This window comes from Colobus angolensis, unplaced genomic scaffold (genome assembly GCF_000951035.1).
Source record: "Colobus angolensis palliatus isolate OR3802 unplaced genomic scaffold, Cang.pa_1.0 Scaffold639, whole genome shotgun sequence".
Classification (NCBI taxonomy): domain Eukaryota; kingdom Metazoa; phylum Chordata; class Mammalia; order Primates; family Cercopithecidae; genus Colobus; species Colobus angolensis.
This window is the reverse complement of record NW_012120032.1, coordinates 714,275-737,807: the sequence shown is the minus strand read 5'-3', so window position 1 is coordinate 737,807 and position 23,533 is coordinate 714,275. Positions and strand designations below refer to the sequence as shown.

The 23,533-nt window shown below is 34.3% G+C and overlaps 1 protein-coding gene across 6 annotated transcripts in view; it reads right to left on the bottom strand.

Annotated features, from left to right (window-relative positions):
- Positions 1-23,533, bottom strand: part of MGAT4C (MGAT4 family, member C) — an 883,869-nt gene that overhangs the window by 178,140 nt on the left and 682,196 nt on the right. The gene's annotated exons all lie outside the window — the stretch shown is intronic.

Below are 23,533 nucleotides of genomic sequence, written 5' to 3'. Positions count from 1 at the left end.
TAGATATTGTTGAACCCAGCACATGAAGGCAATAGAAACTAATATGTGGAAGCCAGAGAAATACAAATAACATAGGCTAGTAAGTGATTTCGGTGCCTCACTTTTATGGCGTTCTTTTCCAGGATGGGAATAATGTTGATTTATCCTTTGTGATGTCAGCCCCTAGCACAGTGTCTAGCACATAATATGTGTTAAGTAAATTCCAGTCATAGGGATGATGCACACAAGGAAGTCTAAGTATATGGTTTGCTGAAGAGGGAGACACTAGGTGACGGGGCATCCAGGAGAGACCACTAGGACAAATGCAAACAGAGAGGACAGAAAAGACCTTTCATGTACTTTGCATTTTTTATATAAGCCTAGATATAATTCCTTTATATATCCTGGCCCCATACCAAGCCTTAAAATTAGTATTTTTTATTTCAGCTTTAATATGCAGTCACTGTAGGCCATGTTAATAAATATTCTTTATTTTAATAAGTAAAATATGTCTTTTACCAGGAAAGCTATAAGCAGTGAAAACGCTGATAGATTCTCCTAATTGAAACTAGATTGCTAGTTATACCCTCAAGTACAGGTCTTTTATCTACTTAGTATAGGATGCTAAGAATCATGACACTATTATTAAAATAGAGACATATTATTCTTCAGGTCAGAAAAAAATTGGTGTGTGTGACCAAGGGGATTATACATTACATTTCATTGCAACATTGTCACTCTTATGATACAGTGCAGAACACTAAAAGCTATTGTTTCCATGAATTATAACCCCAAATACTTTCACTCTGCAGATTCATTTTATCAGGATCTCAGTATTATACATCACCACTGTAATGTGTAACATATTTTCAGTACATATCTTTATTGTACATTATAGGCTAAAATAGCATAATTATCATTATAGTAAGATTTTACAAGAGATTTTATGTTTTAATTTTTATGTTCAAAGTTTTTTAAGTAGTCACTGCAAGAAGAATGTTAAAAAATACTCATAAGTTATACTATAAAATCAGTCCTTGGAGATTTTAAATTATTTTCAATTTTTAGGAGGTCTTTTATGAGAAGAGATATTTTATCAATAAGGGAGTAAACATTTTCAATGCATGCTCTTCATTTCACATTGATTCAGCTTGCACCAAGTGGCTATTTTGCAGGAAAACAAAACAAAACAAAAAAATATTAAAGACTCAACTCTGCTGCACTAAAGTAAATCAAAAGTAACTGCAGAAACAAAAACCTGTTTAAATGCAAAACCTTGCTAAGTTTTCTGTCAGGCTATACAAATTTTAAATGGTGTCTAAATATTTTAAACATAGTAAGAAATAGATCTGTAAAACTTATATCGCTATTCACCTCTAGCTTCTGAGATAAATTCTGGCCTGGCTAACCATTAGTAGATAATTAGAAATGAAACAGGAGATCCAACATTCAACACAGACTTTCTTTTTTTTTTTTTTTGGCTTAGGAGCCTCCTTAATGCAAATTGGTAGGAGACCATTTTCTTGCATTTCTGGCAATCAGTACTTAATTTGTTAATAACCTAACAGTTGTGGCCAGAGTATAATTGGTATGGGCCCTTGTGCAAAAAAAATAAATTGGGTTGTGCACAAAACTAAACAACATAATTATCAACAATTAGACGTTAATTACAAAGTAGCAGATTCTCAAACCTTTCTCCTGAATTTGGCCAAAGCTGCTAGACCTAATTATATTTTAATGTTGTGAAAACATCCATGTGCCTGAGATAATCAGGAGTTCTGAAGATGCCTTCTGTAGATATGGTGTATGTTATGGATTCTCATGTCAGGAAATTAAATATGTTTATATTTGGGCTGATCTAATAATCATGGAAAAGTTGGTGAGGTGGGATTTGTGCTAATTTGGTAGTCATTTATCTACTTTACCTATTTAATTTGATCACTTCTGAAAATACTGATGTAAAAAGGAGTGAAAGTTATTTTAGGATTATGAAAAGAAAGAATACAAAGATTTTGCTCAGGCAAAAATAGAGCTTCTCCAAGTATCCTTCACTATAACAAAGAAACCTTTTCCAATATTAGACCCTAGGGGAACACAGCTACCAGTCACAGTCTGCATAACAGGTTTTTACTACTAGATGTGACATGAAAAGTATTTATACCAAAAAATTAGCAGATCAAATATTATATTATAACTATGAACGAAAAAAGTCTAAGACTTTTTGGGGATGACTAAAAATATTTTGCAGACTTTCCTTTTGATCAGAAACATAGAATAATATTATCAAATTTTAACAGCATAGCAATATCTAAATAAACATTTTCTTACTTCATTTTCTCTGATCTGAAAACCTGAAACCAAGGTCTAAGGGTTATCCTACCAGGGAGTAGTGGTAAAATCTACTTATTTTCTTATACCTATATTCTAATTATGGCTGGCAGCTTATTCTGTGCTAAGCTCACAGGTAAAATTAACATTTTTGTATTCTTGAGGGAATCCACATGTCCCATCGTGTTTTCACTTCAACACACATTTGTTTATTTAATTAGTTAGGAGATGCACACACCATTCTCTGAGGAAAATGAGATACAGTTTTCTTATTTTCTTTTTTATATTAGTCTTCCTGCTTTTTCATCTTCCATTCACTCCCTTGGATTGATAATTGGAAGTTAATTTTGAAAGTATTTTTAGTAGAAGGTTATCTACTGGTTTCTGTTCCATGTTCTCTTATTCTATTTCAATCTCTCTAAGAACTTGCAAGTTATCCGATCTAATGGCCTCTTCAAGGTCTTCATGCTAGACACTGCAGCACTGGATATTTTTGAGATTTTCCTATTTCTTGAAAGCTCCTCTTCCCATGAATTTTATAATATTATTTTGTTTATTAATTAAAAATTTGATGTCTTCTCAATAGTAATCAGCAAAATGTGAAGGTTACCATCATAGAGATTCAAATCCTTTACAACTGGAAAACAATCTACCTTATTTGGTACTTGCTTTATACATTCTCATCCTCTCCTTTTTTTTTCCAGATTATAACATGTACTTTCATATTCATTTACCTGTATCCTTGCATTTTGCACACCTGGTAATGTCCTACATATATTAAATTGAACCAACTCTGTAAAGTTTGGAAGTAATTCTACTGCACAACACTCATCAAACAGACTAAATTATCAGACCATCTAAACAACATTGGATGGATTCTTTCTTGTCTTTAGAATGTCTAGAAAAAGATGTGGAACACATACAATTATGAAATGTGTGTGTGTGTGTGTTTATGATTTTTATTTATTTGTTTTCAGCTAGAAGGGCATGCATGTGTTGGACCCATATATGTCTTAGAAAGGTGGGTTGAGTTTTCTAAGACTAGATGAGGTGAGGGTAAAGAGAAGAAATAAGACAGCAGAAATCTATTATTATTATTATTATTATTATTATTATTTTTGAGATGGAGTCTCACTGTGTCGCCCAGGATGGAGTGCAGTGTCGTGATCTCAGGTCACTGCAAGCTCTACCTCCTGAGTTCACGCCATTCTCCTGCTTCAGTCTCCCAAGTACGTGGGTCTACAGGTGCCTGCCTCCACACTGGCTAATGTTTTGTATTTCTGGTAGAGATGGGGTTTCACCATCTTAGCCAGGATGGTCTCGATCTCCTGACCTCGTGATTTGCCCGTCTCGGCCTCCCAAAGTGCTGGGATTACAGGTGTGAGCCACTGTGTCCGGCCTATTAAATGTTTTAATAGTACATTTTTATCTATTACTTAAGATAGTTTTTCCTCCTAAATAACATGTGTCTGGATGAAATATAATCCTAATTTGAGTGGAGCATTGAAGATAATTACAGAAGGAAAGTTGGCTCTCCTTTAAAGTTGGACAAATTGCTATAGTCTGATGAATTACTAGAGAGGAGGAAAAAATGGAAATCACATTGAGTGAAAGTTTTTCTATTTAAGGAAATAAATCAGTAGTATAATTACTTATGTTTACACTAATATTAATAACTTATAAAGAAGACACTGTAGATTATGATATACAGGTAAGGGATCCATTATTTGGACAGCATAGAAGCACATACAGAAAAATAAAGTGGTCTCTCTAAGACAATACTTGAGAGACAAATCTAAGGCTAAATTTAAAGTCTCTTGATTTCAGAACAAAATATTTACTGGGTTCCAGTGAGAGCAAAACAAAGAAGAGAAAAATTTGAAGAACCAAAACAAAATAATATAAACAAAAACTACACCCATATTGAAGAATTTCATAAAGAACTACTAATTTTGATAATAATAAAGTGAATGACTAATTAAATGGTGCATTTTTAAAAGACTTCTTGCAAACACTCTTTTTGCTGTCACTTAAAATTGGTGCTCTTTGGAGAGTGGAAGGAGAGAATGAGGAATCATTAAGCCTAGTACCATAATGAAATACCTGGGTAATGAAATAATCTGTACAACAATCTCCATGATGCAGGTTTACCTGTGTAACAAGCCTGTACTTGTACCGCTGAACTTACAATATCAGTTAAAATATTGTGTGCTTATCATAATTTCTTGAAACAAATTGCATATGCAAAATTGTGCCTCTGCATCTGTTAAAATTACCCTGATTGGCCACTCACATTGTTAGAGAGAGGGGCATAGAGCTAACTGACCTTGCCAGAGACCAAGTGTACCTACTGTGTTTTAATTCGGTGTGCAATTCTGTGTGCAAATTTTCTCATGCCAATTATTGCACTTCAAAAAATCTGCATCCTACCAACATCTTTGCAACTGAACAGAAAGAGGAGAGAACATTCTCTAAACAATGCAGTTAGAGCAGTATAGGCAATTAACTTTGCTATTTAGTCTAAAGTAGAGAGCACTAGAGACAAAGTAATAAATATTCACAAACACTTTACCATTATATGGAATTGCAGAATAGACACACATTTTTAATACACAATATAGGCAGTCATATTATTAAACTTAATGACATCTGAGAAATGATGAAACGCTAAGAGCCTTGAGCTTGTAATGAGATAAACTTGTAGCCTGATCAGCTTGCATACAAATCATCTCATCTGAATAAAATTAATGTTTGATTTTTATATATCTCCTCAAGCACTGCTGTGCCCCCCTATTCATTTTATGAACAATTATTGAAAAGAAAATAAAAGTTTAGCCCTGGTATGATATATCAGTGGGAGGATCTACAAAACATGACATTTTAAGTTCTTATTTCTGTTGTTGAATGTAAAATTTCTTACAGTTTAAAAATTGAAGAATGAATTACTGATGCTAAATACAATGTGAGAAATATTTTAAAGCTTTTATATGAATACAGAAACTGTTTAGTTTTAATTTTTTTCATAAAAATGTTTACTTAAAAATTTTTTTCATACTCCTAATAACAGCATGCCAATATTTAATGTTAATTTTTTAAAAATTTTAATTGTGTTTCCATCTAAAAAGTATTTAATTGTGTTTCCATCTGAAAAAAAGCTATTCCCTCTAAATCCTCATTTTAAAATTATAATATTAAAGGAGATAAATGTGACATGGCTATGTCATTTCAATATCAGTCAAAATAGAAAAATTATGTACTTCATTTTAACTTATGTAACTAAAGTTTACATTTTAAGACAAATTGCAAGTATCTCAGGGCAGGATATTGCCCTCTTCTCTCACATTTTGTACAGCGTCTAGTAACATTTAGCATTCCATGGCTATGAAAGAGTGAAAAGCACAAAATCTAAATTTTCACTACAAATCTTAACTGACAAAGAAAGCTGTAAAGGAATTATCTAAACTAGATACTCCTTGTGGGTTGATATCTTAGAACATAATTCTTCAACAGGGGTCTCATATTATATTCATCCAAAATATGACTTACAGTTATTTGAAATCTCAGTATGAAAATTTATCTTCAAAGACAACATTATGAAGAACTACCATGGTTCTCAATAAAGAGAAAATTTAAGCCATTCATAAATTAAAGAGAGTATTTTAGGAAAAGTAGATAAAAAGGTAAATTAAAAACTCAAATTTCTTTCTTGAAGTATCCTAGTTTACTTTTCGATGTTAATTTCACTGTATTTATACAGACATCTAAGTCAGCGGTCTCCAACTTTTTGTAACCAGGGACCGGTTCCATGGGAGACAATTTTTCCATGAATCGGGTGGTGGATGGGTGGAAGATGGTTTCAGGATGAAACTGTTCCACCTCAGATCATCAGGCATTAGTTAGATTCTCATAAGAAGTACACAATCTAAATCCCTCTCATGGGCAGTTCACAATAGTGTTCTTGCTTCTGTGAGAATCTAACGCCCCCGCTGATCTTGCAAGACATGAACAGATAGTAAAGCTCACTCACTCTCCACTCACCTCTGGCTGTGTGGCCTCACTCCTAACAGGCCACGGTACCAGTCTGTGGACCAGGGGTTAGGGACCCTTGATCTAAATAACATAATTGAGAATTAAATAGGTTGAAACCTTTCAGGGCATACAATACTGCTTGGCGAATAGTACACGTTCAATAAGTGTTAGTTATTACTCAAGAAGTGTCCCTGTACGTCCATTCTCTTTAGTACTTTTATGCTCACCAAAAATCACTTGTGTTAGTTTGCATACATAGTTTTTGCAAGATGAACTTTTCCCTTAATTCAAAAATCATAAAATTTGGAAAGAATCTGAGGTCAGATTCCAAGTTCTATTAAGTGTTCCTTCTTCAAAGAAACAAAACCTGGAAATAATGGATGGTGCAGTATGTGGTGGTTTATATAGGAAATTGCGTTGGAGGTCCTGAAGATAACTTCAGGCTCAATAATTTGCCTGAAAATCTCACAGGATTCAGAAATCTCCTATATTTATGGTTTATCACAGAGAAAATACAGACTAAAAGCAACAAAGGGAAAAGGTGCAAGGAAGGAAGTCCAAGAGAAACCTGTCAAAGCCACCTCAGGGGTCCTCTCCCAGTGGAGTCTCATGGTGATGCATTTAATCCTCTCAGCAATGATGTGTTATAACGCATGATAAGTGTTGCTAATCAGAGAAGCTCACTCAAGTTTTGGCATACAGGGTTTTTACTGGGGGTCAGTAATGCAAGCATGCAATGCTGGTGCAATGGAACTCAGCTACTCAGTCTCTCCCCTCCCTCAGAGCAAAAACAGGCATTCACCATAAATCACATTCTTAGCATAACCTTTACTGCTCAAACTGGTAAAGCATGTCCCAAGACCCCAGATATATAAAAATATTCTTATCAGGTAGTATATTTCAAGTTTTCAGAGATTATTTCCTAAGATTCAGCCAAAAGTCAATACTAAAGACAGACCCTTCTTTGGAATGTGCAGTTTGTGAGCAACCAAGACTGCTGCGTTAACCTTTTTCTGCCTGAAATTATAAAACGGAAGTGAAATCAGTGCCCCAGAACACACAGCAGAAAAAAAAAAAATCTTGACGCTACGTGTAAAGATTAGTCAATGAACACATCCATATGTTTTATTAAAATAAAATCTTGTTACCTAATTATAATCTTTTAAAATATCATGCTTTTATAACTTTTCTGACAAACTGAACAATTTCAGGAACCCAGGTGGCTCTTTCAAGATTGAGCATGGCTCACAGTCATGGCTTATGCCCTGGTTTATGCTTTAATGCCCTGGTTCCTAAGGCAGAGCCTTACGTTGTTCCTATCAGTAAGGCTATTCTATAATCTTGTTTTCTTCAAATTCCTGTATGAAAATTTAAGGCTGTGGGCCAGATGTCCCAGCTTGGTATACTAACTAATGTGATCCAGTCTGCCTTCCTGGTCCCACACCTGACACCATGCTCACATCTATCAAGTTCAGCAGTCCTGTTGGTACAACGACTTGTTGCTGGAACTCCCTGAGACTGCCTTCCTGAGTTGCCACTCTCACTCCAACACATCAGTCCCCACTGCGTCACTTGACATATGGGGTTCCTTCCAAATCCCTGTAATTTTTCCTCAAGCTTTACCCTACCATGGTAAGTAAGCTTACTATCTTAGTCTGTTTGTGCTGCTGTAACAAAATGTCTGAGACTGAGTAGTGTATAAAGCCAGAAATTCACTTCTCACAATTCTGGAGGCTGGAAGTCTAAGATCAAGGCACTGGCAGGTTCAGTGACTGGTGAGAACCTGACCTCTGCTTCCAAGATGGCACCTCATTGTGTGTCCACTAGAGGGGCAAATGCTGTGTCCTCACATGGCAGAACAGTGGAGGAAAGCAAAGCCATTCCCTCTAGCCTTTCTATAAGGGCCATAATTCCATTCCTGAGGATTCTGCCCTCATGACTTAATCACCTTCTAAAGGTCTCACCTCTTAATACTGTTGTACTGGTGATTCATTTTCAACATTTCAATTTTGGGGAGCACATTCAAGCCACAGGACCTACTTGCTGTTTCCATGTCCTCACATGGATCTCTCTTTTCCCATCATATATCACACAGGGCTACTCTGTTCATAGAGAAATCTATCTTTTATTCATGTGACATGCATTCAACAAGTATTTAGTGATTTAGTGAGTGGCCATTATATACCAGGTACTGTTCTACTATTAGGAAACATGAGAATATGTAGTTCTATCCAAGTAATGTCCTTGTTAACATATATGCATTTTTATAAAACACATAAATCCAAATATAAAGTCCAAGTTTTTCCCTTAATAAACAAAAAAGGGTCAGAATATAAAAATGACTTCCAAAGTATCCTCTCTCACTTTTTTTTTCCTTTCAATCATCTGTGGGTCTATCTGTCTATCTATAATGTGTCTAGTCCAGTTCAGATCACTTTTGTGTGATCTGATCCTGTAAGTACAAACTTACATTTTCCACTTCACAGATCCCAATCTGCAGCAACGATTGTGAAACAAATATTGTTTGTTGCTGAAAAACTGTAGATTTGGTGGAGAGTACCAAAGGGCCATAGCCTCTCTCACACTAAAAACAAAAATTGCCTCTCTCAATTCAGACGGCTATAAACCCAACAAGTACATAACCTCTAATTCTCCTACTCCTGGAGGAAATCTCTTGACTGCACTTACATTTAGGCCATTAAGGGGAAAAAAGCTACCCTCATATTAATATATCAGCACACAATAGAAATACACAAAAGTAAAATATTTAATAAATTGTTTGAGGTAAATCTTGAAATTATAACCCTAAAAACCCCAAAATAGACATAGTATTGAACCTTTTGAAGACTCAATTTATAGTCCATCTCATGTGTTCAGTTATAAGTTACAAAAACAGTTACGTCTAAAATATTGTTAAAGAATCAAATGGGTCCATGATACAGTTTGGCTGTGTGTCCCCACCCAAATCTCATCTCACATTGTAATCACCATACGTCCAGGGAGGGATCTGTAACCTGCATGTGTCAAGGGAGGGAAGTGATTGGATTGTAAGGAGGTTTCCCTCATGCTCTTCTTGTGATAATGAGTGAATTCTCATGAGATCCGATAGTTTTATAAATAACACTTTTACCTGTGCTCTCACTTCTCTCTCCTGCTGCCTTGTGAAGAAGGTGCTTGCTTCTCCCTTTGCCTTCTGCCATGATTGTAAGTTTCCTGAGGTCTCTTCAGCCATGTGGAGCTGTCAGTCAATTAAACCTCTTTCCTTTATAGATTTCCCAGTTTGGATATGACTTTACAGTAGTGTGAAAACTAACTAATACACTCCCCATGCTCCATTCTTATTGTGAGCATTTTTTTCTTTATAGCAAAAAATAGATTATGATGTTATAAACACATTTCAGAGATGTAGAACATTATCAATCAAAAGACGCTGAAAAGAGAAAAGGCAAGTTACAGGGATTCATATTGAGACAAAACACATTTATCATCATACAGTAGTACTTCCTTGATATTGAGTACTTTTTGAGTACATTCCAAAGTTCATTATCATGAATCATATTTGAGAAAGTACAAGGCAGTTTTCTGGGTGACCTTGGACTGACCCAGTTCTCCCCCCACCATTTCTTGCTTGTAGTTCTCAAGAATAAGTATAAAATAGGCTAGGAATTCAACATCCTGAGATAAGGGGGAATTGGCCAGAACAGCCTGGGCTTTGTTTCAGTCTACCATGGAAAAGAGATGTTCATCAATGCTGTAGCCTCTGACGGTAAGGCATTGTCCCTTAGGTACATAATTGGGAGTGGGCTGCCTTTCAGGATCCCTCAGCTCCAGTGTAAGTCAGGCAAGTGCAGGCAAAATGCCATTCACTGTGGTGAATGAGCCTTGGTGAATTCTATGCTTCTGTTGTCCCTCGCTGTCTATCTGTAAATAATAAACTTGCTTATTGTAACTTCTTTTGTGTGTGGATGTTCTCTCTCACCAGGCTGAGATCAGTTGGTAACCTGTGCACAGTGAATCTGCCCAACTGAAATGGATATACTGGTTCTCACATTATACTTTAATTGCAATTTTAGTCACATCTAGAGCAAAAAATAAAAAATAAAAAAAGATAAATAAATGAATTTCGTTTTTGGCACACCAACCATTTTCTGCACTAAGAACCTTACTTTTATCCAGGACTAAGCAACATCTAGTACTTCATCTGTATCAATCATTCATTTTATCTATCATTATGTGTTGAGAGCTTCCCACATGCCTGCCCCTGTTCCAGATACTGAGGAGACTGTGCTGAATCAGACAGATAAGACAGCTATGCCCATGGAGCTCATATTGCGGTGGAAATAAGACCAACAAATTAAAAAGTAAGCTATAAATGTGTGTGTTCTGAAGAAAATAAAGTGGGATGGCATGATAGAGAGTAATGAGAGAGTGATAATTTAAACTAAGTGGTCAGGGAAGGCCTCTATTAAGAGGTGATATTTAAACAAAGGTACAAACAGAAGATGATCCTGGATGTGAGAAGTACAGCAAGAAGGAATTAACTATTTATCAGGTGGGGAAGAGCTTGGAGAATTTAGAAATCAAAAATATCAATGTGGCTGTAGTACAGTGAGTATGTAGTAGAAATAATACAAGATGAACTTGGCAAGTTAGTTCAGAGACAGTTCATAGAACCTTGTAGGCAAGGGTAATAATTTTGTATCAAAGTATAATGAATAGCCATTAGGTGGTTTAGATATGTGTGTGGGAAAATGGATGGGAAGAAATGAAGTTTGGAAGCTATGGTGCAGCAGTAATATGTGTGAGAGATGATGGCACCATGGGATAGAAGGTATAGTAATAGAAAAATTACAAAATAGATACATTTGTAATGTGGTCTGGGTGCTCTCAACAAGACATGATTATGGTAGTCTGTGGGTTTAAAGGAAAATAAATAATTAAAGGATCAAAGATGATCTTAGATTTGGGGCTTCAGTACATGGAGAGGTGGTGGCATTATTTACTGATATGCAGAGCTATGAAGGAACGGGTTTAGTGCATTTGTGTGTTTCAGAAATGTTACAACAGATGACACTGCTAGATTGCCAATTGGAAATATCAAATAGGTGAAAACATTTATATATTCTATATAATTTTGTATTTGTGTGTGCCTCTAAACTTACGCGTGTACGTATATATACACAAAAAATATGATGAAAGAAAGGTAACAAAAAATATTCTAAAGTTGGACATGGGGAAAAGAGACACTTGGTGTTCTTTTAATCCAGTGCTGGCCTTGACTTTCTACTGACTAGGCCATTTTCCAACCTGTAGGGATGGAGGCTAACTTACACCTTTGCTGTTGCTATTGTGTAATTATGAATATAATTTTAGTTTAGTGAAATAAAAAAAGTTACAGCTTATTGCCCTGGAAAATATTGATCAGTTTTGTCTCCAACCTGGAAACCTTAACATTTCTTTATTAAATTGCATATTGTATTAATACATGCATACACGTACACATACATAAACACACATATATAGTTATCTTCTCATATGATCTTTGTGTCAGTTTCAATATCTTGCTATTAATTAATGAGTTAAACGGAATCTTTGGCATGTGTTTATTTCATATTTGCCAGAGATTATTGTGTTTGTCTTTTTGAAAATTATAATTAAATAGATATGAAGGTTAACGTATTAATCTGAGAGTCACTGACATGTGGATGATAGCTATGAAACTGATGAGATTACTTTTTGTTTTCTTTGAGATGGAGTTCTGCTCTTGTTGTCCAGGCTGGAGTGCAATGGCACAATCTTGGCTCACTGCAACCTCCGTGTCCCAGGTTCAAGCGATTCTCCTGCCTCAGCCTCTCCAGTAGCTGCGTTACAGGCATGTGCCACCACACCTGGCTAATTTTGTATTTTTAGTAGAGATGGGGTTTCTCTGTGTTGGTCAGGCTGGTCTCAAATTCCCGACCACAGGTGATCCGCCCACCTTGGCCTCCCAAAGTGCTGGGAATACAGGTGTGAGCCACCACATCTGGCTGAGATTACATTTTTTAAAAATACAGAAAAACATGATTTGTTTTGGTTCCAGACAATAGAGAACACAAATATGATTTCACTATTTGTTTAGAAAAACTCTGTAAGGTTTTGACATGTTCATTTTCCTACTGAGTAAATTATGGCTCAGAAAACTTGAGTAGCTCTCTCAGGGCTTCACATCTAAAAAATGTTAGCAAATGTAGCCCTGGTCAGTCTAACTGAAAAATTTATTTTTTTTCCACAAAAGCAAGATAATTCTCCAGAAGAAAATAGCTTATTTTTTAAATAAAACAAATGGGCAATTTAGGCAATTTCCCTTTTCTTTATTCCCATCCCCCTCCTCGTGTGTGTGATTGCTATAATTTAGGCCCTGGATGCTGCAGAAATATTTCTTAACCCGTATAATCTCACCCAAAAGAGACATTTCAAAATGGTAAGTATAGATCATGTCAGAAATGCAAGTACTATCATGATATAAGGCATTTTGCTTTAGGCAAAATGTGAAAAAAAAAAAACAGTTTTCACATATTGTAATATTTTAAACATATACATTTTTAATTTTCTTTAACTGCAAGTGCATTCATGAACGAAGTAGATGATTATGTTTTCCTCTTTTTAGCTTAGGACTTTCCATTATGTCATTATAAGTAAATACATAATGATCATTGGTCAATCCTGAATCTAAAAGTATAATCAATTATATCCACATGGAATTTAAAATATAATAATTTTAAAATATTATTTAAGTGCAATAATTCATAATGAGATTAAAGGCAATGCATAAAGAACATATTATGTAATGCAAATTAAATGTGTCATTATTACCCTATTATTCACCACATTTTTAGTATGCATGTTCTTGTTATGCAGGTAGATAAAAATCATGTTAAAGAGCATAGAAAAATAATAAATCCCCTGTTATTAGTCAATTTTTACACTGCTATTAACAACTACCTGAGATTGGGTCATTTATAAAGAAAATTAAAAAAAAAGAAAAGAGATTTAATTGATGTACAATTCCACATGGTTTGGGCGTTCTCAGGAAACTTACAATCATGGAGGAAGGTGAAGGAGAGGAAAGGCACATCTTACATGGTGGCAGGAGAGAGATAGTGGGTGAAGAAGGACGTGCCACACTTTTAAACCACCAGATATCCTGAGAATTTACTATCATGAGAACAGCATGGGGGAAACCGCCCCCATAATCCTATAACTTCCCATCAGGCTCCTCCTCCAACATGTGGGGACTATAATTCCAGATGAGATTTGGGTGGGGACACAGAGCCAACCATATTAGCCCTCTATGACTTCCACAATTCAGTAATAAAGAATATTAAACAATTGAAAAATATATTTTATTCAAGAAGCAGTAATGATTGAAAGTGATTGAAAATAATAAATCATATTGCCCAAATAAAAATTTTAAAATATAATACCAATTATATTGAAAATGACACATCTAGCTAGATGTTGGATCATTACTTTACATATACATCTCTTTCTAATAAACCACAACCCTTTGAGGGCAGGCAAGGATCATAATCATATTGAACTGTGAGTTTCCAAAGCACATAAGGAGACGCTCATAAAAATACATGAATGTAGTCTATGTCTTACACATCATAAATCCGTAGCCTAAATCTTACTAGAACTCTAAAAATGTAACATTTATAACAGAATAAAATTCAAATTTTGACCATTTTTTACCTTTCAGAGATGTTTATTAATTATTTGTTAACCATTATGCATTATTAAAATAAAGCAAATCAAGGTTGGAACTTGGCTGCTCTAAACTAGGAATAAAATACTGAAATATAACTGTTAAAGGTATGGAATATATAAATGGTCAATACAACAAATAAGTAAATATTTAAAAATTGTAACTTTATTTCTTTCTCTTATTTCATGTCTTTTACTTTAAAACAATCAACGACACAGAACTAGATGCTGAGGTTCTATAATGCTTTATTCCCATTTAAGTGAACTGTAAACTATTGCATATAATGTGAAAAATGCAGATGTAAGAAATTTTGTAAAAACAATGAAGGTCATATGTAAATTATACCATTAGAGAAAATTAAATATCCAAAATTTACTGTAATTATTCACAAATTATAATTACATTATATCTCCTTGGTTAGCTATATTCCTAGATATCTCATCCGCTTTATGGCTATTGTAAGTGGGATTCCTTTCTTGATTTCACTGTCAGTCTAGACGGTGTTAGTGTATGGAAATGTTAATGATTTTTGTACCCCTATTTTGTATCCTAAAACTTTACTAAAATTGTTTATCAATTCTAGGAGTCTTTAGGTAGAATACAGGATTTTCTAGGTATAGGATCATATCCTCAGCAAAGAGAGACAGTTTGACTTATTTTCCTATTTTAGTGGATTTTATTTGTTTTTCTTGCCTAACTGCTCTGGCCTGGACTTTTAGTACTATGTAGAATAGGAGTGGTGAGAGTAGGCATCCTTGTCTTTTTCCAGTTCTCAAGGGAAATGGTTTGAGCTTTTACTCATTTACTATGTTGTAGTCCGTGGGTTTGTCATGCATAGCTCTCATCATTTTGAGGTATGTTCTTTTGATGCCTAGTTTCTTGAGAGTTTTTATCATGACAAGATGCTGAATTTTATCACATCATTTTCTGAGTATTGAGACGATTATATGGTTTGATCTTTTTACACAGTGAATCACATTTATTGATTTGCATATGTTGAACCTGCCTCACATCTCAGGAATAAAGTCCAGTTGATCATGCTGAATTAACATTTTGATGTGCTGCTGGATTCAATTCGTTAGTTTATTATTATTATTAATATTATTATTTTTGAGGATTTTTGTGTCTATGTTCATGAGGGATTTTAGTCTGCACTTTTCTTTTCTCACTGTGTCTCTGCCAGATTTTAGTGTCAAGGTGATGCTGCCTTCATAGAAAGGATTAGGGAGGAACCACTCCTCCTCAACTTTTTGGAATGGTTTTAGTAGAACTGGTATGAATTTTTTTTCTTTTTATACATCTGGTAGAATTTGGCTGTAAATTCACCTCAACCAGGGTTTTCGTTTTGGTTGGCAGATTCTTTAATACTGATTCAATTTCAGAAGTTGATATTGGTCTATTCAAGATTTCAATCTCTTCCTTATTCAATCTTGGGAGATTGTGTGCTTCCAGGTATTTACTCATTTCCTCTAGATATCTAATTTATGTCCATAGTTCTCCACAGTCATCTCTGAGTATATTTGGGTTCTGAGTATATATTTGTGGGATCATTTGTAATATCACCTTTGTCATTTCTGATTGGGCTTTATTTGGGTCTTCTTTTTCTTTCTCTTTGTTCATATAGCCAGGAGGCATATCAATCTCATTTATTTATTTGAAAAACCAATTCTTGGTTACATTGATCTTTTTATAGATTTTTACATCTCAATTTCTTTAAGTTATTTTCTAATTTTAGTTATTTATTTTCTTTTGCTACCTTTGGAGTTTATTTGCTCTTTTTTTTTCTAGTTCCTTTAGGTACAAATTTACATTGTTAATTTGAGACCTTTCTATCTTCCTGATAAAGGCAGTTAGGACTACGAACTTTCCTCTTAACACTGTTTTTGCTGCATCCAAGAGATTTTGGTGAGTTTTTTCCCCTGTTTTCATATATTTCAAAGAAGTTTTTTATTTCTCCCTCAATTTCAATGTTTTCTCAACAGTTACCTAGGAATAAGCTGTTTAATTTCCATGTATTTGTGTAGTATTGGGAGATGTGTGTAGTATTGGGAGTATTGTGTAGTATTAAGAAATCAATAGGTATTGATTTCTATTTTCATTGCACTGTGGTCTAAGAGTGTACTTGGCATGATTTCAATTTGCTTTGAGTGTATTGGTGCTTGCTTTATGAGCGAGCATGTGATCAATCTTAGAATATGTTCTGTGTGCAGATGAGAAGAATGAGTATTCTGTGGTCATTGGGTGGTGTGTTCTGTAGATGTTTGTTAGGTCTAATTGGTCAAGTGCCAAGATGAAGTCTAGAGTTTCTTTGTTAGTTTTCTGTCTCAACGATCTATTTAACACAGTCAGTGGGGTGTTAAAGTCTCCTACAATTATTGCGTGGTTTCTAAGTCTTTATAGGCCAAGAATAAGTTGTTTTACGAATCTGGACACTCCAATGTTAGGTACATATATATTTAGGAGACTTAAGGCTTCTTACTGAATTGTACTCTTTATCATCAATGTCCTTCATTGTCCTTCTTAATTTTTAATGGTTTAAAGTCTGATATATCTGATATAACATTACCAACTCCTGCTTTTTTGTGTGTTTTCTGTATGCATGGTGGATCTTACTCTACTCTTACTTTTAGCCTGTGGGTGTCATTACATGTGAGATGAGTCTCTTGAATACAACAGATGGCAGGGTTAAGACAAATAAATGGGAAAACATTCCATGATCGTGGACTAGAAGAACCATTATTGTAAAAATGGCCATGCTGCCCAAAGCAATTGAAAGATACAACGCTCTTTCTTTCAAACTACCAACATAATTATTCACAGAATTAGAAAAAAATGATTCCAAAATTCATATGTCAATAAAAAAGAGCCAAAAGCCAGAACAATCCGAAACAAAAAGAACAAAACTGGAGCTATCATAGTACTTGACTTCAAACTGCACTGTAAAGCCACAACAACCCTAACAGATTGGTACTGGTACCAAAAACAGACACACAGACCAACAGATCAGAATTTTAAGAACTCAGAAAGTCACATACCTACAATCATTCTTTGACAAAGCTGACAAAAAAAGGCAATAAGAAAAGGAATCTCTATTCAATAGATGGTACTGGGATAACTGGCTAGTCATATGCAGAAGATTGAAGCCGGACCCTGCCTTTCATCATATACAAAAATTAACTCAAAACGGATTAAAAATTTAAATGTTAAAATGTGAAACTATAAAAATCCTGGAAGACAATGTAAGATATACTCTTCTTGACACTGACTTGGTAAATAATTTTTTGGCTAAGTTCACAAAATCAATTGCAATAAAAACAAATAGACAAGCGGGATCTAACTAAACTAAAGAGCTTCTGCATAGCAAAATAAACTGTTACCAGAGCAAACAGACAACTTACTGAATGGGAGAAGATATTTGCAAACTAGGCATTCAACAAAGGCCTAATACTCAGAATCTGTAGGGGGCTTAAATCAACAAGCAAAGAATAATCTCATCAAAAAATGGGCAAAGGACATGAACAGACATTTTGCAAAAGAAGGTATACAGGTTGCCAAGAAACACATGAAAAAATGTTCAGCATCACTAATCATCAGAGAAATGTAAATCAAAACTACAGTGAGATACCATCTCACACCAGTCAGAATGGCTATTAATAAGAGATCAAAGAACAAGAGATGCTTGTGAGGTTTCAGAGAAAAGAGAATACTTACACACTGTTTATAGTAATATAAATTGGTCCTGCCACTAGAAAGCAGTCTGGAGATTTCACAAATAACTTAAAACAGAGCTACCTTTTGACTGAGCAATCCTATTACTGGGTGTATACTCAATGGGAAATAAATCATTCTACCAAAAAGACACACACTCACATGCTTATTGCTGTACTATTCAAAATAGCAAAGACATGAAATCAACCCAGGTGCCCATCAATAATAGATTGGATAAAGAAAATGTGGTATGTGTATACCATGAAACACTATGTAGCCATAATATAGAATGAAATCATGTCTTTGCAGCATCATGGATGGAGCTGGAGGCCATAATCTTAAGCAAATTAATGAAGAAGAGAAATCCAAATACCACATATCCTCACTTATGAGTGGGAGCTAAACATTGGATACACATGGACATAAATATTGGAATAATAGAGAGTAGTGACAACTAGAGGGTGGAGGGGGAGTGGGTTAAAAAACCACCTATTGGGTACTATGCTTACTATTTGGATGATGGGATTCATATTGCAAACCTCAGCATCATACAGTATTCCCATGTAACAAATCTATACATGTACTACCTGTATCTAAAATGAAGGTTGAAGTAAAAATTATAATATTAATAATAGATTATAAATCCTTTAATATGTCAGGTCAGCAATTAGCTATTGACAGCCAATGCATCTTTAGCAAATGTTGTTAACTAGGAAAGCAATTCCTCATTAAAATAAATTAAATTTGCATAGAGACTAAATGACTTGTTTGTTTTAATGGTTTTATCTACAGCCAAAAATAATTGGAGGTTTCTTCTATCACTGATACTTTGTGGGACATTCTACTCAGATTTTCCACAAATGTAGAAAGCAAACCTTATTTCTTATTTCAAAATGCTATATACTTAGTTCTTAGGATAAAAGTTGTATAGCTATATTAAATTAATGCATGTCTGTTATACACTCATGGAGCCTCTGATATCAGTAAGTCTGGGATGGGCCCTAGAAATCTGCATTTCAGATCTCATGAAAATCTGATTCTACTACTCTGTGGAGCCTTCTGTGAGCAAAATCACTACAGTCAGTACCTAAATTCTGCCTTTACCAGAAAGCTTCTGCACACTAACTTTCCTAACGATATTGACATTACAGAACAACAATTAGTAGTCATCCCCTCCACACATTTTTTTTTTTGGCTTTTTGTGACAGTGTCTCACTCCGCCACCAAGGCTGGAGTGCAGTGAGCAAACCTACCGCAGGCTTCCTGGGCTCAAGCGATCCTTCTGCCTCTCGAGTAGCTAGGACCATAGGCACACACCACCATGTCAGGTTAATTTTAAAAACTTTTTGTAGAGGCATGTCTTGCTATGTTGCCCAGGCAGGTCTTGAACGACTGTCCTGAAGCAATGTTCCCACCTCAGCCTCCAAAACTGCTGGGATGGTAGGAGTGAGCCACTGTGCCTGGACAATAACCAAAATTTCTTAGAAAAACAGACCTTCTCCATTTCACAAACTTTTATACCTTTAACAATGATCCCTTGCCTAAAATACAACAGATTTTTTTTTGTTGAAGTATTGAATAAATCCATGTTATCACTAGATCAGTCTTTTAAATAAAATTACTGCTTTAAACATATCGTTCTCTACATAAGAATGCTTAATAAAAAATAAAACTTTGTGAAATTCTAACTTGACAACGTGAAACATTTTTGAACTAGATGGAATAAGACATCACATGAACCACTGAACCCTTATTTGTACCAAGGTTATGTTTCATAATTCCATAATTTCCATCTATCAATCAACTTATATTTTGCAAATCCTTATTAGGAAACTTAACTCGTCATAACCCTTACTCATATGATACTTTTAAAAATCTAATTGTAAAATACATATATGCACATCAAGATATGAAAGTACGCAATATAGTAGATAGTTAATTTGCAGTACTATGTATTTATATATGTGCAGTAGAGGGCAATGAGTATACCTGAGTAGGTTTTAAATGATAGTTAGAATTAAATAAGCAAAGAGGGAAGAAGAGTTTCACAGACATGGTGAAATATAAGACTGTCAGATGCCTTCAAAAGAGAGTAAATCAACTTAACAAAAACAGAAGGTTTATAGAGAGTTAATGTGTGAAATAAGTTTTAAAGGACAGCTTTTAAAAGGTAGCTGTGTTTTAAGAGACTTATGTCTACCAGGCTGAAAGATCTGAAGTTTAACCAATAGGCTCTGTGTTTCCTTGATGATTTTGGTAAAGGTAAGTTGCCAGTAAAGTGATGTGAATTAGGTGATGTACAATATCTTTAAAATCGAAAATGAAATACTTTGCAAAGCTGAAATGCATGTATTTTACTATTTAATCATACATATTTAATCAATAACTTTTTACTGCATTCTGAGTCTATGCTGTGCACTCTGCCAAGCAATAGGGGTGCAAAGTTGAGCAATAACATGTACATAAGATTTAAAGTCTAATGGGAGAGATAGACATTAATCAACTAGTCACTAAATAGTCAAACTATTCTAACTGGTAGTTTTTCTATGGAAAAGTGAGTGATGTTTTAAGAGCGTATGTTAGGGATGGTTTCTCTGAATAAGTGACTTTGAGTTCAGTTCTGAATAAAGAATTAGGACACAGATAATTATGGGCAGATGAAGGAGCATGTGCAATTGCTTGATGGGCCACAGAGCATGGTACCCTTGGGAATTTGAAAAAAATGCTAGTGTTGCAGAATGTGAGGGTGAGACAAGTTATGTGGCTAGAGAGGAAGGCAGCAGCCCAATTAGTAGGGCCATTTAGGCCATTTTAATGAGATGGGTCATGAAAAGACCACTGGTGGTGAGGATTTATTAAAATCCCTCAGTTCCTGCTAGTAATTAAAGGACTTTAATAAAATGTTGACATTGAACTAAAAAATTCATTTAGGCTAAAATGTAGGAAGGGAATATTGAATATCTGGGACATCCAGTTGTTAAAATGAGTAGTCCATTAAGGTTTAAAATTATATTAAATTTTGAATATAATAATTTGGTAGATAGAAATAAGGAGGCAGATTTAAAGGATGTTTAGAATAAACCTTAGTCACATATTGGCTATTGGAAGTTAGATAAAAAGGGGATTTCAATGATAACAACTAGGTTTTAAGCTAGGATGATTAGATTGATTATGGGCTAATTCATTAAGACAACTAAATACATGTATAAAATAATTAATGTAGATATAAATAATGAATTTGTTGACAACATCATAAATATACATAGTTAAAATACTCTTTAAAAACTAAACATTTCACAGACATATAAATTATGGGTTCTCTTTTTTAATATCACATGCAATCTAACCATAATTTTAGAACAGTTTATTATTATTTTACATGTATTTTGATAACACATTATCCTACAGTATATTCTTATGAATATCAAAGTCTACCTATGAGCTAAACATTTTGTTTCTTCCAAAGCATTTCCATTTGTTCATACATTCACAAAGGAAACTGTTTAGGTGAAGCTTCACAATATATTCAAGTATATGGTAGGACAATTCTCTCTTCATTATTCTCAAATCACTTTTTGCCTTTATAGGCTGGTCTATTATTTAAATCACTTTGAAAATTTTATTGTCAAGTGCTACTAAAATTGCCAATGCAACTTAACTGAAATCAATTTAAAACTATGATATAAATGAGAGATATCTGATATTTTTATATTATATTTTTGAAACTTATTTTGACATGAAAAACACTATAATTAGAAAATGTAATGGTAAACAACTCATATTTGTTATTTAATTAATAAAATAGGTAGCTTCATTTGTTTTCCTAAGTGCATAAAATTGTGATACAGACAGAAATTTAGTGGACATAGTAGAGCTGATCCTCGCTTCATCAATGTCAGGATTTGAAACAGCTAAATACTTATAGATTATTATATATGTCAAAATCACTAAATTTAAAACTTAAGGGGTATCTAAATCACACTCTTAATTTTGAAAGTATACTAGGCATGCAAGAAAATAAATGTGCTTTAAGAATCTATATACTACTTTGCTGTCTGCAACTTGTTACTTTTATTATCTTTGAGTCACAGCAAAAATTATCTACATGTATCGAAAATTGAGGAATAAGTAGACCACATATATATAGAATTATAGTCAACTGTAATGGATTTGCAATCTTTTGACAGGTTACAAACCATTTACAAAATTATTAAGGTAATAAAATGCATCTTAAATTTTAAACTATTACTGATTCCAAACATGATGTAGCATTTCCAAGGTTGAATTTTACTTCCAAAAGGGAAACAAACAAACAAACACCAACAACTATGTACTACAATAAAATTTGACTACTAAGACGGGTGTGGTGGCTCACACCTGTAATCTCAGTACCTTGGGAGGCCAAGGCGGGCAGATTGCTTGATGCCAAGAATTCGAGACCAGCCTGGCCAGTATGGCAAAACCCCATCTCTATAAAAATTACAAAAATTAGTCAGTTGTGGTGGCGCAGGCTTGTAATCTCAACTACTAAGGAGACTGAGGCACGAGAATCATTTGAAGCCAGGAGGCAGAGGTTGCAGTGAGATGGGATCGTGTCACCGCACTCTAGCCTGGGAGAAAGTGAGATGGTCTCAAAAAAAAAAAAAAAAAGTATATTAAATAGCTATCGTTAGACATTTCTTAATACAGATGTTGTAACGATACGTGAAAATCTAAATAATCCTTTGCCTTCCTATCTTTCTATAAGTATAGCTGCAGCAGATTATACAATGTACATAAAAAATTAAATAAAGCAAAATAAATCAAACATTTAAAAATAATAACTCATGAAAATGATGACCAATATTCATATTAATTAACACTATAAAATAAAAGACAGCCAACTTGAAATATTAAACTTATATTTGGCAAGCATGTATAATTATGAAATAATATATTTAACTTCATTTGCTGACTTGGAATTAAAATTATATACCTCACATTTTGGTAAATTATCTCATATACTTTAGTTCTCTCAACAACTCTGCTTATGAAGAAATGAAGACTACTGAGTTTATGCGAAGTGCTTAAAGTGACACTTCTAGAAAGACCCAAATACAAGACCTCAAACTAAGTTTCTTATTCTATCAACAAAACTCATTTACTCAATAATTACTCTATGGCAAGTCTGGGGTTGAAAAATACATTTCCACTAAGAAATGTTAAATTGGAATTATAAAATGTGACAAATGAGACAATAACTCAATAATCATGATAGCTATAGTCATATAAAATTGTACATTTTTCAGGGCAGAAATCGTTTCTTTTTTTTCAGTTCACAGTTTTTATTACAAATGTTTTGAGAAGCACTGATGTAGATGGTGGGTAATCATTGTTTACTGAATTAGGCAACACAGTGAAACCTCATTAGTTTAAACTAAATAGAGAGCTTCATCTGAATCAGTGAATATCTTAGTCTGTTTCATGCTGCTATAACAGAATACCACAAACTGGACAATTTATAATGAACACAAATTTATTTGTCTCACAGTTCTTGAGGCTGATAAGTCCAAGATCTATTAAGAGGCTGCATCTGGTGAGGACCATCCCATAGCAGAAGGTATAAAGTCAAGAGAGCAAACACAATTATATATGAAGAAGAGAGGGGCAAACTCACTTTTATAACAGGTCCACTCTCTGGAGCCCATTCCTGAGATAACAATATTAATCAATTCATAAAGGCAGAGTCCTCATGACCCAAAC